Genomic DNA, 13,462 nt, shown 5'->3' with positions numbered 1-13,462 from the left:
GATATTACCTACTAGTTCGCGAATGACACGAGTTCCACAAAGTACTTAGTTATTAAAGTTATGCATAGCCAGCCACAGTGCATAGCTTATAGCTTAGAACTTCATGAACGTGCGAGGTTTCAACTCCCGATGTAAAAGTAGTGTTCAATTTTTGTGACGCCTCACGTCCGTATAAATAATTATTTGACGTCACGGCCGTCCAAAATAATTCACAATCGGAATATTTTTAGTTATAACTAGGTAAGTATATCTATTCTATGGCGCGGTAATAGCGGCAACTCCGCCAAATCTATGCATGCAGTGCAGTGCGCAGCTTGGTTTCGATTCGACCAATATAATTTTGATATTTACACAGAACATCATTGGTGGAAACTACTGTTGATAATAATGTTAATAAACATCTATTTTAATCCACAAAATATCAGAATTACAATAACAAAAGACAATCAATTGACAATAAAAATAAAATGAAATTAAGAAATAAATAATGAAGAGGATGTGGAGAACTGGTCAGTTTAGGTACTTACCTAGCTAGAGGTAAGTACCTAAATTGACCTGTTTTACGGGTCACTAGGACTCGTAGTCGGGCGTACGTGCAATCACTGAATAGCGTTAGTCAGATTTATATGGCAAGTTGACCCGAGAATTCAGTCAGGATCCGATGTCAAACACCCAAATAAATTACAAATTTACCTTGAAAACTTGAAAACATTTAATTCTAGCCATTATTTTGTAGATACTCAGTAGGCGATCATAAATTAATCCGCCCACTGACAGGCTCATCCTGCAACTGACAGATTCCCGAATGCTACGTCATTCAGATTAATTACGTCAAGTATTAATGCAATTATGGACATTACTCTAAATAGAAAAATCTAGTTATTCCTCTCAAATGCTTGTATGACTGTTCAATTATATGTCTCTTTTAAATTAATTTTATTAAGCAACGGTTAATGAACCATTGAAGTAATTACTAAAATTTTCTACTTTCTTTAACCTCAATTAGTACATAAATATAAATACACGTTGACCATGTATTATGTATATAAATATATGATGAATATATTAACTCAAATAAATAAAAAATGAAATCGTGTGATTCTTGTTCTAAAATATTATCACTCAATATTCTCCCGTGGAGTGAAAATATATAAATTTGTGACAATATACAAGTGATCATAATCCCAATTTCAACAATAAGTCCGCTTTAAACGCGGCCTTCGTATTTACCAATTTACTGGCTCTGCCAACCCGTGAGCGAAAATGCGTGATACTTTACTAAACTTAGTATTATTGTAGTACAGAATTACTATTATATATTTTTTTTCATTTAAAAAAGTACTTAATACAGTAGAACTAAAAGAAAACTGAGAATTGTACCCCAGGGCCCGGGGGTTGTACGCGAGGGGTTGAATATTTAATTTGAAACAATATTGATAATTTCGTTGACCATGACACACTGGCATTTCTTTATTTTTGTCAGTCGTTATCGTTTAAACTGTGCCTCGTATGGACACGATATAGACAATGTTTTACTTTTATGGGGTGTTCAGAGCCTTGTAATAAACCTAATTATGTAGCCCAGTTTCTGATATAGGAACAGAAGCAGAATTAGCCATTTAATTGCGCAGTTTCATTTCTTTGATCGGATTTTATGACTTGTACTTAAAAGTAGTTACGTAGTTACTGTTTCCTTTTTCATCTTCAAACCAGTCGCAATATAAATTTCTGTCACTTCACTTGTTTCTAGTCTTTTGCTATGAGAAAAATATAAAACATTGAAAAAAAAATATGATGAAAATAAAAAATCAAACATTGTCGTTTCAGGATTAGTGTATTTTATGTTTCATCGCCCAGTAAAAAGGTAGTAAAAACAACACTAAAATCAACCATAGACCGTTACCTCTTTAACTATGCCCTTTCTATCAACACTGGCAGTTAAGAAAGAAAAATAAAACGACTACTTAACTGGCCAGTACAGAAATTAATCTACATGAATACGATGTTACAAGCCCACCCGCCCTGCTCGGCCCGCCCGCAACCGTTTTCAATTCAGTCGTAGCTTACACCTGATCAAGACAAGAGGTGCGTCCGCGCGTCCCAAAAATAACGTAAATTTTTAATATCCGACCATTTGACGACCAAAAATTTAAATTCCGATCGATTTTTAAATGTGTTTTGTATGTGCTAGTGTAGTATACGTCGCTGTACGGTGACGTTGTTGTGGATATTTAACGTTGTGTATTAAAGTTTTTGAAGTGTTCCCGTGTCGAGTATTTAGTGCGATACTGCTGAGTTTTCTTCCTAAAAAAGGTGAGTTATTTTATGAAGTGACTTTACACTTCATTTTTATGTAAGGCTACCCTATTTAAAAGCTTTTTTCTTTTCATAAATCAAATTAATAAGGTGCATATTTTATGTTTGTAGTTTATTTAGATTTATCGATGTACATTTAGAGTTTTTGCTCCCTGTACTAATAACTCATTACTCAAAGTTTTCGAGATCTGAAAATACGAAGTTCCGGTTGAAAGGTTGTATCCTATTTTTTATTGACGTAAATTAATTCATAAATCATGTAAATCCGGAATCTGATAATTGAAATATAACTGGATAGTTATATTTTAAGTTTTAAGCTCTATTATTCATTCGAATTTCAAATATTATTTTCAAAAGCAAAATTATATAAATTAATTTAATATTTAAAAAGTTTTGAATTTATCCACAACGAAAACATACAAAATTATAATTTACTAAAAGACATTTTTCTGAGAAAAAGCATAACACACCTTTTCGTGTAGTTGTGTAAAAAGGACGGGTGGTGACAGGTGTAAGAATTTCATAACCTTTTTTATTACGCGTATTTATATAATTCCTAAGTTTATTCCTGTTGGAATACTTTCTTTCGAGAGATAGATTAGCCATATTCCTTGACACTGACAAGGATGTCACAACTTCTGAAACAATTTTGTCCAAATGTAGACATTGGAACGGTTTAAAAAAGCATACTCAGAAAATGTATGTGCATAGCATTGATACTTAGTACAAGACTGAAGACAATGATAATTATCTTAGCGACAAGACTATTAGGCTCAAGCATGGTTCAGTATCCTCGTAACAAATATTAGTGATATAAATATATATAACTTTAATGTAAAAAGATATCGTACGCAGTGAATATGAAAGCAAGAAATAAATAATGTGTTGTGGGAGTTAAAAAAATTATAACATAATTGCGCATATTTAGCTTTTTATATATATATTTTATACAATAGAATTGAATATGCATATTTTTTTACATTTAAGTTGTGATATGAGTATTATAATGTTCATTCATCCACTGAGTGGGTTGTACCAGTCAACTTTAACCAGCGCAGACAAACGTACCCGTAAGCGGCGCGCAGGTTAAAGTCAAATTTGATGTAGGTGGTGCAACTCACCCCATGTCTTATAAGACCCACATGTGTTAATTGACGCTGCGGTGAAGTTTGCTGCGCTGCTTCTTCTTCACATGCGCTTTGGAAGTCGGCAGTAGACTTACCTTTAAATAAATTTTACTGTCAAATTTTACTGTACTGTGTGTTTGTGCTAATTTTTGACGTCAATAAGTGACGTAAGTATATCATCCTAAATTGACTTATTGTTTTTTGTGTGTAGAATTGGCAGCGTAAGTACCTACTGCCTACTCGTCAATAGTACACTCTATTAATCTGATAAACTGATCATTGTAACACTTGGTTGGCGAATAAATAATATGAATATGAACTTTGTTAAAAAAACCATTTCATGCCCAATTGAAATTATGCAAAGCAAACTTTGCTTTTATACGCAAAGCCATGCTCATTTATAGAACTAAGCAAACTAGTTTTGTTGCCACAGAATTAGTTTCAGCTAGATACCGTATGCGATACCAGTGGACATAATATTTTCACATCATCCCTGGAATAGGTGATCGACGGGAAGGATAAATGTATATTTAGGTATTTTTACACTAATCGAATATAACACTAGTGTGTTATTATATATGTATACTACATTAATCAAATTCGAATTTTCACATGTGCACAATTGCACATTCAGATTTATCACAATGAATTGTTTTTACAATTCTATAATAGTTATCTGTGGCCATTTTTTTAATTGTTGGTTATGAAACAATATAGGTCGAAGAATCGATCTGTCTGTCCCGGTTTTTATCTCAGCCATAATATATCAAAGACCTGGATCGAAATTTTCTTCTCAAATGCACATTTATTTTGAGTAGGTAGGTACTCTTTGATTTTTTCTCTCTCAAATAGGTACTTAGCATATTTACGCGTACATGTATCCCCATTGGCAGTTTCAAGCCTTGAAGACGCGGTATCTAGTTGAAATAAATCTGTGTTAGTAACCTAAGCAGGTGGAAACTATGCGTGACTACAGGTTGTTCAGATTTTCAATACATACCATTTAGTTCGATGTGAGATACGACCTACATAACGCCACTCTCCATATTGAATACTGCGAAATACCTAGGAATATTTTCTTGTGTAGAAATTTTTCCATTTCGGTGTAGGGTGTCCTTTGTCAATGGTGCAATTAGGAGTTAATCTATCTATCTAAAATATATACAAGCATCTTCTAATTGTATTTTCTCTTTAGGTTTCTTCACGTTGAAATATGTCCAGGGATCTGCTAAGAAACTATCTAAACACGATTTTAACTATAAAAGTATTTTCAATTTATAACTTATTAGTTAAAATTATGATCATTTTAGGGAAAGTATTAAAAAGATCAAGGAGTATATATATATATATATATATATATATATATATATATATATATATATATATATATATATATATATATATATATATATAGTCCGATTGACATTTTACGATAAATCAAAAGCCTTCAACTGTATAGATTTTTTTTATTTAGTCATTCTTCATCATTATATTTGGAGAGTCTGTGCTCTATTTAAATTAGTATATTTGTACAGAATCATTTCACTGCACTATAAACACGTTATAAGCACTAATATTCGCGTCATACGGTTTATGGCAAAGTACATTATGTAGTTTTCTAAGCAATAAATGTAAATAAATTTTATGTGCGGAAAATAAACAGACAAATATGACGGTAAACAGTATGGCCTTGTTCGTACGAGCGCTTTTTCAGCGCGCGATAAAAAGTATTGCAATGGAAATACGAGTACAAATTCAATTTCATAACAATTTATTTGCACAAAAACAGGGTACAGGAGATGTTTATTACAGAAAGAAAAGAACAGCCTATTTTGCTATTTGTAATGTAAAATGAAACAATATTAATTCATAATATAAATAATACAATGGTCAAAATGTATACAAAAAACATATACCTATTAGATCGTAAAAAAAAAATTATATTCTTTAAAGAGAGATTGTATATGTATTCGTTCATACGAAAGTCGCTTCATATTAGGGTACGGTAGTACCAATAGGGATCCGTACCAATATCGCTTATGTTGTGAGCGGTTTAAAACGTCCTTTAGTTGCTAACACTCTTGCGAACGAGGCCTAATATCACGTATTCCCTTCTTTATGAAAGCGATTCCTTCGTCATTAATATTAAGTCATCGACCTACTTAGATTAAACTGATACCTAACATTTATGTACTTTGCTTGTTGGGCGTAACATACATAATTAATTCGCAATTAATTGAAAACGCCATTTCTGCAAGTAACAGCGCTAAATTACGGGCGGAACATGGTGTTTAAGAATTCTTTTGTTAATTTTGGACTGAGCTATTATATTGAGCGTAATTATACGTAAACTAAGCTTTGTGTACATTAACTTTATGTTTATATAATTTGATAAACCACATACTTTCACACCTTTGAAACGCAATTTACTCAATATCCATAATTCCATAATATTTATAAATGCATAGAGTGACTTATACATTTATAAATATCATGGATATGTGGGTATTGAGTTAATTGCTTTTCGTCACGGCTAAACTGCTGGTTGGGAAATCGATTTGATGAAAGTAATTATTCCTTTCATCAAAATTGGTCTACTATATCTATTTTAGATACGACTCGAGGTCTAGCATAGGCGCAGCTGCTGGCAACAGCTAGTGTAGAATATCGCTCATATAACCTTTTCAGTAATTAAATACTTATGATATTAATGAAATAATAAATAAACTTGGACACTTTATCATGATGACAGCATTTACGCTTTCATACAGTCATCATAATTACGTTTCTCAGCAAACGTGCAACACTGATTACAATGAGCGAATTCGCTTTCCAAAGGGCCCCAAATTGTGAAGTCAAGGGCCCTAGCTAGTATAACACAGCCCTGGACGGGTCAGATGGACACACCGCCATAAAGAAAGCCACAACGTTTGTTATCATCTATGCCCTCTGCCCTATTATTTCGGGAAGGCCGGCCATCTTTTTGAGGAGCCCTCCAGTCCCTACGTCGGCGAATAGGGTTGGTAGTTGAGATCAGATTTTCTTTATTGGCTATCTACAATTACGATCCTGAAGATAATGTTTGGTTTGTAACGTGGTCTATGGTAAATGTAGGACATATGTTATAAAAGGAAAGCCCTTCTGGCACGACTGGGCGATACCCTATATGCCAACTATTAAATAACTCGCGTTAGACATAGCTTGAAGCTGATAATTATGATGGAATTAAAATATTGATGAGAAAAACTTCCTGTGCATATAAATTTAAGGTTGTCTGTGATTTTTTAATGGAATGGAAAAGCTGCAAAATACTATTTTTGTCACACCTGAAAGGTAAATTGGAATCCTCATTTAATCACTTGTCTCTTTCTCTCATCTCTGCCTCTCTCTAATGTGAGCTATTTCCTGGTTCCTTTTACAGCCATTAACTGTTGGAGGATTCCAATAGGGAGGAATCCAAGCATGGATATGCTGGGTTAAAAGTCAATGTAACTATTTATTTTCCAGCAAAACAAATGTTTGCTAATAATTTTCCTACCCTAGTTCAGCCTAACAACTCTAACGAGCCCAGTAGTGATGGTTAAATTGGATTGGAACCATCGGGTCAACTAATTGACGGTTTGTTAAACTTGTATATTTTTTTTAAATGTTAGTGAAAAAATATTATGACAAGCAAGGGTGAAGGTAAAAGGTGCTGGTGTACCCATAAATAATCTACGATAATTTTTTGTCAGGGAAATGAACGAAGGCTTTTATGTGGGTTGTCATTTCTTTTTTTTTTATTGTGTGTGTAATTAAATAAAGGTAACTGACAAGTACGACGACCTACCGTCGTCTTGACATTGCTTGTATGGGCTGTCACTGCAGGACGTTGATGAAAATGAGACAATCAATGCAATATTACATTGTAGAAGAAGCGTTATATTATGTGAACAATAAAACATTTTAAAATCTACAAACTGCACTAAATTGTGAAATAATCTTTCTTTAGCGGAATTTCCGAATAGCTTTGAAGTAGGAAAATTCAATAAAAGAAGAGTATAGTGTATCGGAAACATGTGGAGATGAAAGAAAGACTTAGGTACTTCGCTGGACTCAAAGAGAATCTTGGTCTTTGATACTAGAATTTCCCACTCTTTCTTACACTGCGCCACTTGTCGCTCTTTGAAGCAATTTTATTATATTATATAATATAGTTTTAGAAATGAATCCAGCTTAAAAGCAAGTTTACTGTGAATGAGGTTATAAATATTATGTTGTAGAAGTAGTGTTATATTTTATGGACATTTGGTACTTACTTTTAACAGCCTTTAAAACCTCACTAACGGCTTAAAAGTCTCACCACGCTCATGTATATAATCTTGCAGTGGTAATAAATAAATATTACGTAGACACTTTTTGTAGTGTTATTCTTCATGGATGAAGATTTTATTCACATTTGTTACACTTTCACGCAAAATCTACTGGACATATTCTTATGAAATTTCGTACACGGGTAGAATATTACCTGGAATAACACATAGGGTTTTATCCCGAAATTCCCACTGCGAGCGAAGTCCAGGGCGCAGCTATATCAGTATATTATATCCACCGTTCAGTGGCAAGGGAAGGTTGCAATAGGAAATAATTCACCAAGACAAATTAAACAGTTCTAAGTAAAGCTACCACGTATTAGCTTAAGTCGTACTCGTATGTAAAATGTTTGATGTTTAGTTTAAATCGTGAAAGTAAACATTTATTTTGTTGGAAGTCCGGATTGCTGTTTGTTTATGATGCAACTATATTAATACGTAGTGATTGCTGTAGGTCTAAAGAGAGTGATATATATTTATTTATTTAGAACCATCAGATGTTTCACTGCGAAACAAAGACCTCCCTTAATGTTTTCCATTTGTCCGGTCCTATGTTATAGTTATCCGGTATACTTATGCGGAACCTGTCCAAAACTTCTCACCAGTTGGTTCTTGACTTACCCTATCTCTGTAGTATAAGGACATTTTGCAGTATGAGGAAAGATTACGAAGGTTTTGCGATATGGAGAACAAACAGTGAGAAGGCGGCATCCGACCTATTGTAGCTGAAAACCAACCACGAAGCACTATGATAAAAGAGACAGTTTGAGGGGTTTGGTAGCTTCTTTGGTTTGCGCGCTTTCGCAGTCTGTCTCAGGATGGGTGACCAAAAAGCTTTTATTAAACCTATTGCGATTGGGATTAGGGAAAATATCTAAATTGTATTGTTACTTCAGTTTCAAAGCTAATCGTAAGTTTATGGATGGTTTTATGATATTGGCGGTCATAAAATGGAGACCTACGATTACTAATGATCACCAATTAAACTATAATAAACTGGCCGCTTGCCAGTAATACGCCAAACCAAAACATTCCTATATCTGCGGGTTTTGTCGACTCCCTCGCAAATCAATTAGGATTATATTATAATTATTGTTCATTATATTGGTTCATTATACGACCTCGGTGGCGCAGTGGTAAAGTGCTTGCCTCTGAACCGAGAGGTCCCGGGTTCGATCCCCGGTCGGGTCATGATGGAAAATTATCTTTTTCTGATTAGCCCGGGTCTTGGATGTTTATCTATATATGTATATGTTATAAAATATAGTATCGTTGAGTTAGTATCCCATAACATAAGTCTAGAACTTACTTTGAGGCTAGCTCAATCTATGTGTTTTGTCCTAATATATATATTATAACAACGAAATTGTTATTATTTTATGAGACGGACATACAGTACTGACATACAGTAATTGTAAATAACAGAAGAATAAGTAATGTTTAACGAATATTACAAATGCGAATTTGTTAGCTTTTCAATCTTTATCTGATCAACCTATAGTTAGGTTAAAAGGCAATCTATAGATTAAATTCTAACCTAACTATTTCGGAGTACAGAAAAGGACATACAGACATTTTTTCCTCTTATCTTCATTGCTGCTGGTAAAAGCAAATTTTCCTTACAAATGTGTTTGGTTAATTGTGTTCGAATTCTAATGGTGGTTTCAGAGAATATTGCATTCAAAATCTCTCTTCATCTTTACTAAATATAATATATTGATATAGATTAGTAGCATACCGTTTTGCTGAAATTCTTTGTGTGTGTAATTTGATTGTGGCCAATAAATTGATTAGCATCACAACAATTAGGTTAAGATACCGCTAGACAAGATACAATATCGAGGTAGTTGAGCAGTTAAGCTAATGTGTATTACTATTAAGCTATTCTATAAAACTAAGCTATAAAACTAAGTGCGTGCAAGCCCATGTGCTTGTGCAGAGGTCAAGTGTGGGTTTGTAATTCACATTTCACTATCGAGTTGATTCGCAGTGAGGCGTAGTTAACCAATCACATTGCTGTAGGTACGGTTGTCGTCGCGTCACAATAAACAATTATATGCTATTCGTTATTCATATAACTAATGGCTTAGGCAAGTTTGATCCATCTGATAGCTAAGCTATTAGCTTAGCTTAGCTCAGCTCAGATAGTATTGTAGCCTTAGGCTTGAACACCACCAACGCTGTGCTTTGTGGATTTGATTTGTATTGTATTGCTTGATCGTTGGTACTTTGGTGGAGTACCATAGGCGTATTTCATGGACCTGCAGACAATGCTGAGTTACCGCATGTAATTCAATTAGGTACTTATGCATATGTTAGGGATTCCTTAAATAAATATATTAGGACAAATCACACAGATTGAGTTAGCCCCAAAGTAAGTTTCTTGTGTTATGGGATACTAACTCAACGGTACTATATTTGATAACAAATACATATATAGATCCAAGACCCGGGCCAATCAGAAAAAGATCATTTTCCATCATGATCCGACCGGGAATTAATGAAAACCATATCAGTATTTTTGGTATAAAAATTTGTAATTTCATTGGGTAGGTGTTTTTATTCTATGCTATCCTAGAATGTGTTCTATATTGGCAAATATTAAAAAAGTAAACAAATAATTTCATTAATTCATTTTGTTATGGTATTTAATTAAATTGCCATGGAATTAATAATAAATCTCAACATGGTTTGGAATTTGATCGACTAACGTCTGTCAATTAGATATTCAGACACTATCGATTTTAACTAGTTTCTTGAATACTTGATAAAACTTATGCACTGGAATGTTAGAAGCGTGTGATATTAGTGGGTATTTTATTAATTTTGCTCAATCGATGGTGCAAAGGATTGAGTTGCCATACAACGTGAAAACGCAGCCAGCTTGTGGCATGTGGTTCCGCCCTAGAATAGGACCACTCCAAATCCACCCGTACATGTCGTACTAGGCAACTGAGGGATATAGGCGATAACAGTATCCCCAAAGTGGGTTAACGTCAGACAGGCAGCCGATCGTAAAAGCATAGTCAAATTTTATTGATTTGATTTTTTACGCGAATTCTGGGCTTCGGCGCGACGCAGCTCCGAATGTAAACCGGAACATGCAAGTATCAGAGAGAGCAAGAAGAAAGATTTACGAATATGAAAAATAAAGGTGATGGTATATACTTAAATTAGGTACAGCTAAGACATTGATACCAAAGGGAAATTATATGTTTTCCTAAAAGATTTATACAAAAACCGTTCTCAAGAGAAATAAGTAAAAACGAAAGCAGTGTTCACGGTGGTTATATTGTACCGGGGAGGGGTGTTGTAATGGAGCCAATAGATTTTCTCACATACGTGTGTTGTAACGTATCTTTGTATTCGTAAATACAATAGGTATTTACTACATGAAGTATTTTCGGTAATGATGAGGAAATTACTATGAAAATGGTCAGTAAATTATAACAATATTGCTCGTAAAAATATTGGCAAACGAAAAAAGTAATATTGTTACAATTTGTGACTCGAACATTTATTTCATCTTGCTGAAAAGAAAAATACAGTAGGTATGTATGAAAGTGATTGACATGGCACCTATTAAAATTAGAAATTCGTCGCTTTTTATATTCAAGTAACATGACAAGCAGTATAATCTGTGCTAGATTAAGATCAATCTATCTGTTAAATTCGCTGCAACTTCACACGAGTAACACTAAATATTTAAACAGATTGCCTGGCAAGTGCATTGTAAATTATACACAATTTGCTGAGATAATCCCTACTTCTGTTAGAAAATCATGTTACATTCCGTGTTGCAGAGATTAACTTGTCCGAACAGCGGAGGTGGATTAAAACACTACATAGTATAAAACAAAGACTGACTGTCTGTCTGTCTATCCTTATGTATGCTTAGATCTTTAAAATTACGCAACTGATTTTGATGCAGATTTTTTTCAATAATTCCTATGGATTTCTTTAGTGTATAATTTATTACGATTTTATCCTAACGAAGCCGGGACAGGCCGCTAGTTTAATATAACACAAAGTTATGCGTATCTCTCTCTCTCTCTCTCATCTTCAATGTTACATTAGCGGCCACGATTCCATTATACTGTGATTTTATTGCCGGCCACCTGCCTGACTTCAACCCTCTTTGGGAATTCTACTGCTGCTGAATCTGTCAAATAAACTATTTAAAAAGACCTATGAAAAAGACTACAGTCTGTATATGAAGTGTACTAAATGAAAGCGCTGTTCTTGCTGAGCTTTTGCCCGCGGCTTCGCCCGCGTTAATTTTCCGGGATGAAAGGTAATCTATTCCTTCTCTATACTTCAAACTATATACATGCAAAATTTCAAGAAGATTGGTTGAGTAGATAGAGCGTGAAGAGGTAACAAACAAAATAAACTTAATTTCTCATTTATAATATTAGTTAGAATAGGATTAATGCATATATCTATACCGGTAATGAAGCAGATACACTTGTAACTTAGAAAATATCTGTTCTATATTCGAGATAATATCGACCAATCTCAGTGAATGACCGTGTAATTGATGTCTGTGGTCGATTCGGGGTTACTCGGGATTGAAATCAGATCAATCCGTTTGATCAGTCCGTATTCAAAACGACTGATTTGATGTTTGAATTAATTTGATAATTCCAATTTTAGCATTGCCTAGGTCTGTGCTGGAAAGTCAAAGAAATATTACTTAGTTAAAATGTAGGTAGAACAACTTACTGTGCATTAATGGTGCAAAAACATTTGTCAGTAAATCTTTATATTTATTTATATATTTTATAACAAAGTCCTCAGCCGCTTCTGTCGGTCTGTTCGCGAGAAACTCAAAATAACCGCACGGATTTTCATACGGTTTTCAGCATTAGATATTGTGATCTTATTTTAAATGGATAAACTTAACAAAAGACTTGATAATTATGATGACGTTGAATATGGCATGGATTTCTTTTAAACAACCAAATATTACGTTAATTATTATTATTTTAAAATTTGCGGTTGAATCTTGCCCCGTGTAGTCTACATACATAAATTTAAAAAAATCCTACTTGAGTAAACTTAATAAATACTGGTTCTTGAATCATTTATCAATACTAACATAATAATTCAAAACGCTCGTGCGCCGTGACTCCAAATCCGTTGTAAATATTCAGGTCAGTAACTTTGTAAGGAATTCCATCTCGGTTCGGGCGTTATAGGCCTCTGGGGGACTGTCCTCGTAATAGGTAGATCAGAATTGCATTTATTATACCTTATAGGCTTTATAGCCGTAGAAGTCTGATTTTTAGCGGTAAAATGGGAATCTAAAGTCTCCGCTGTCCGTCCGCCTGTCTATGCGTGTGTACAGATGATTTCTGTTGCCGCTAAAATAACAAATACTAAAAACCAGAATTAAATACATATTTTAGAGGGCTCCCATACAATAATGTAATAGAGGCACGTGTCGATAGCTGGCACGCAAATGCGGAAGCCACTGGTATGTGTATTTCCGCAGTTTAGAGTTCACATCAAAATGATTCACATCAAATTGATAATTTTTTTAGTTGTTGTAAAACAAATTTTCTAATGATTGATTTTGACAAGAAGTGTTAGATATTTCCCGGATTAAAACATTTGAGGATTAAATATATTTTATTTTATTACATTATTTTATTTTATTCCAAC

At 33.9% G+C, this 13,462-nt stretch overlaps 1 protein-coding gene across 2 annotated transcripts in view; it reads left to right on the top strand.

The window, feature by feature from the left end:
• The first annotated feature begins 2,048 nt into the window (after nt 1-2,048).
• Nucleotides 2,049-13,462, top strand: part of LOC128674852 (uncharacterized protein) — an 86,261-nt gene continuing 74,847 nt past the window's right edge. For both annotated transcript variants that reach the window (XM_053753803.2, XM_053753802.2), the window contains exon 1: nt 2,049-2,313. The gene's annotated coding sequence lies outside the window, so the exon portion shown is untranslated. The remainder of the gene's footprint in view (nt 2,314-13,462) is intronic.

Source organism: Plodia interpunctella, chromosome 13 (assembly GCF_027563975.2).
Source record: "Plodia interpunctella isolate USDA-ARS_2022_Savannah chromosome 13, ilPloInte3.2, whole genome shotgun sequence".
Classification (NCBI taxonomy): domain Eukaryota; kingdom Metazoa; phylum Arthropoda; class Insecta; order Lepidoptera; family Pyralidae; genus Plodia; species Plodia interpunctella.
This window is presented reverse-complemented; position numbering and strand designations above follow the sequence as displayed.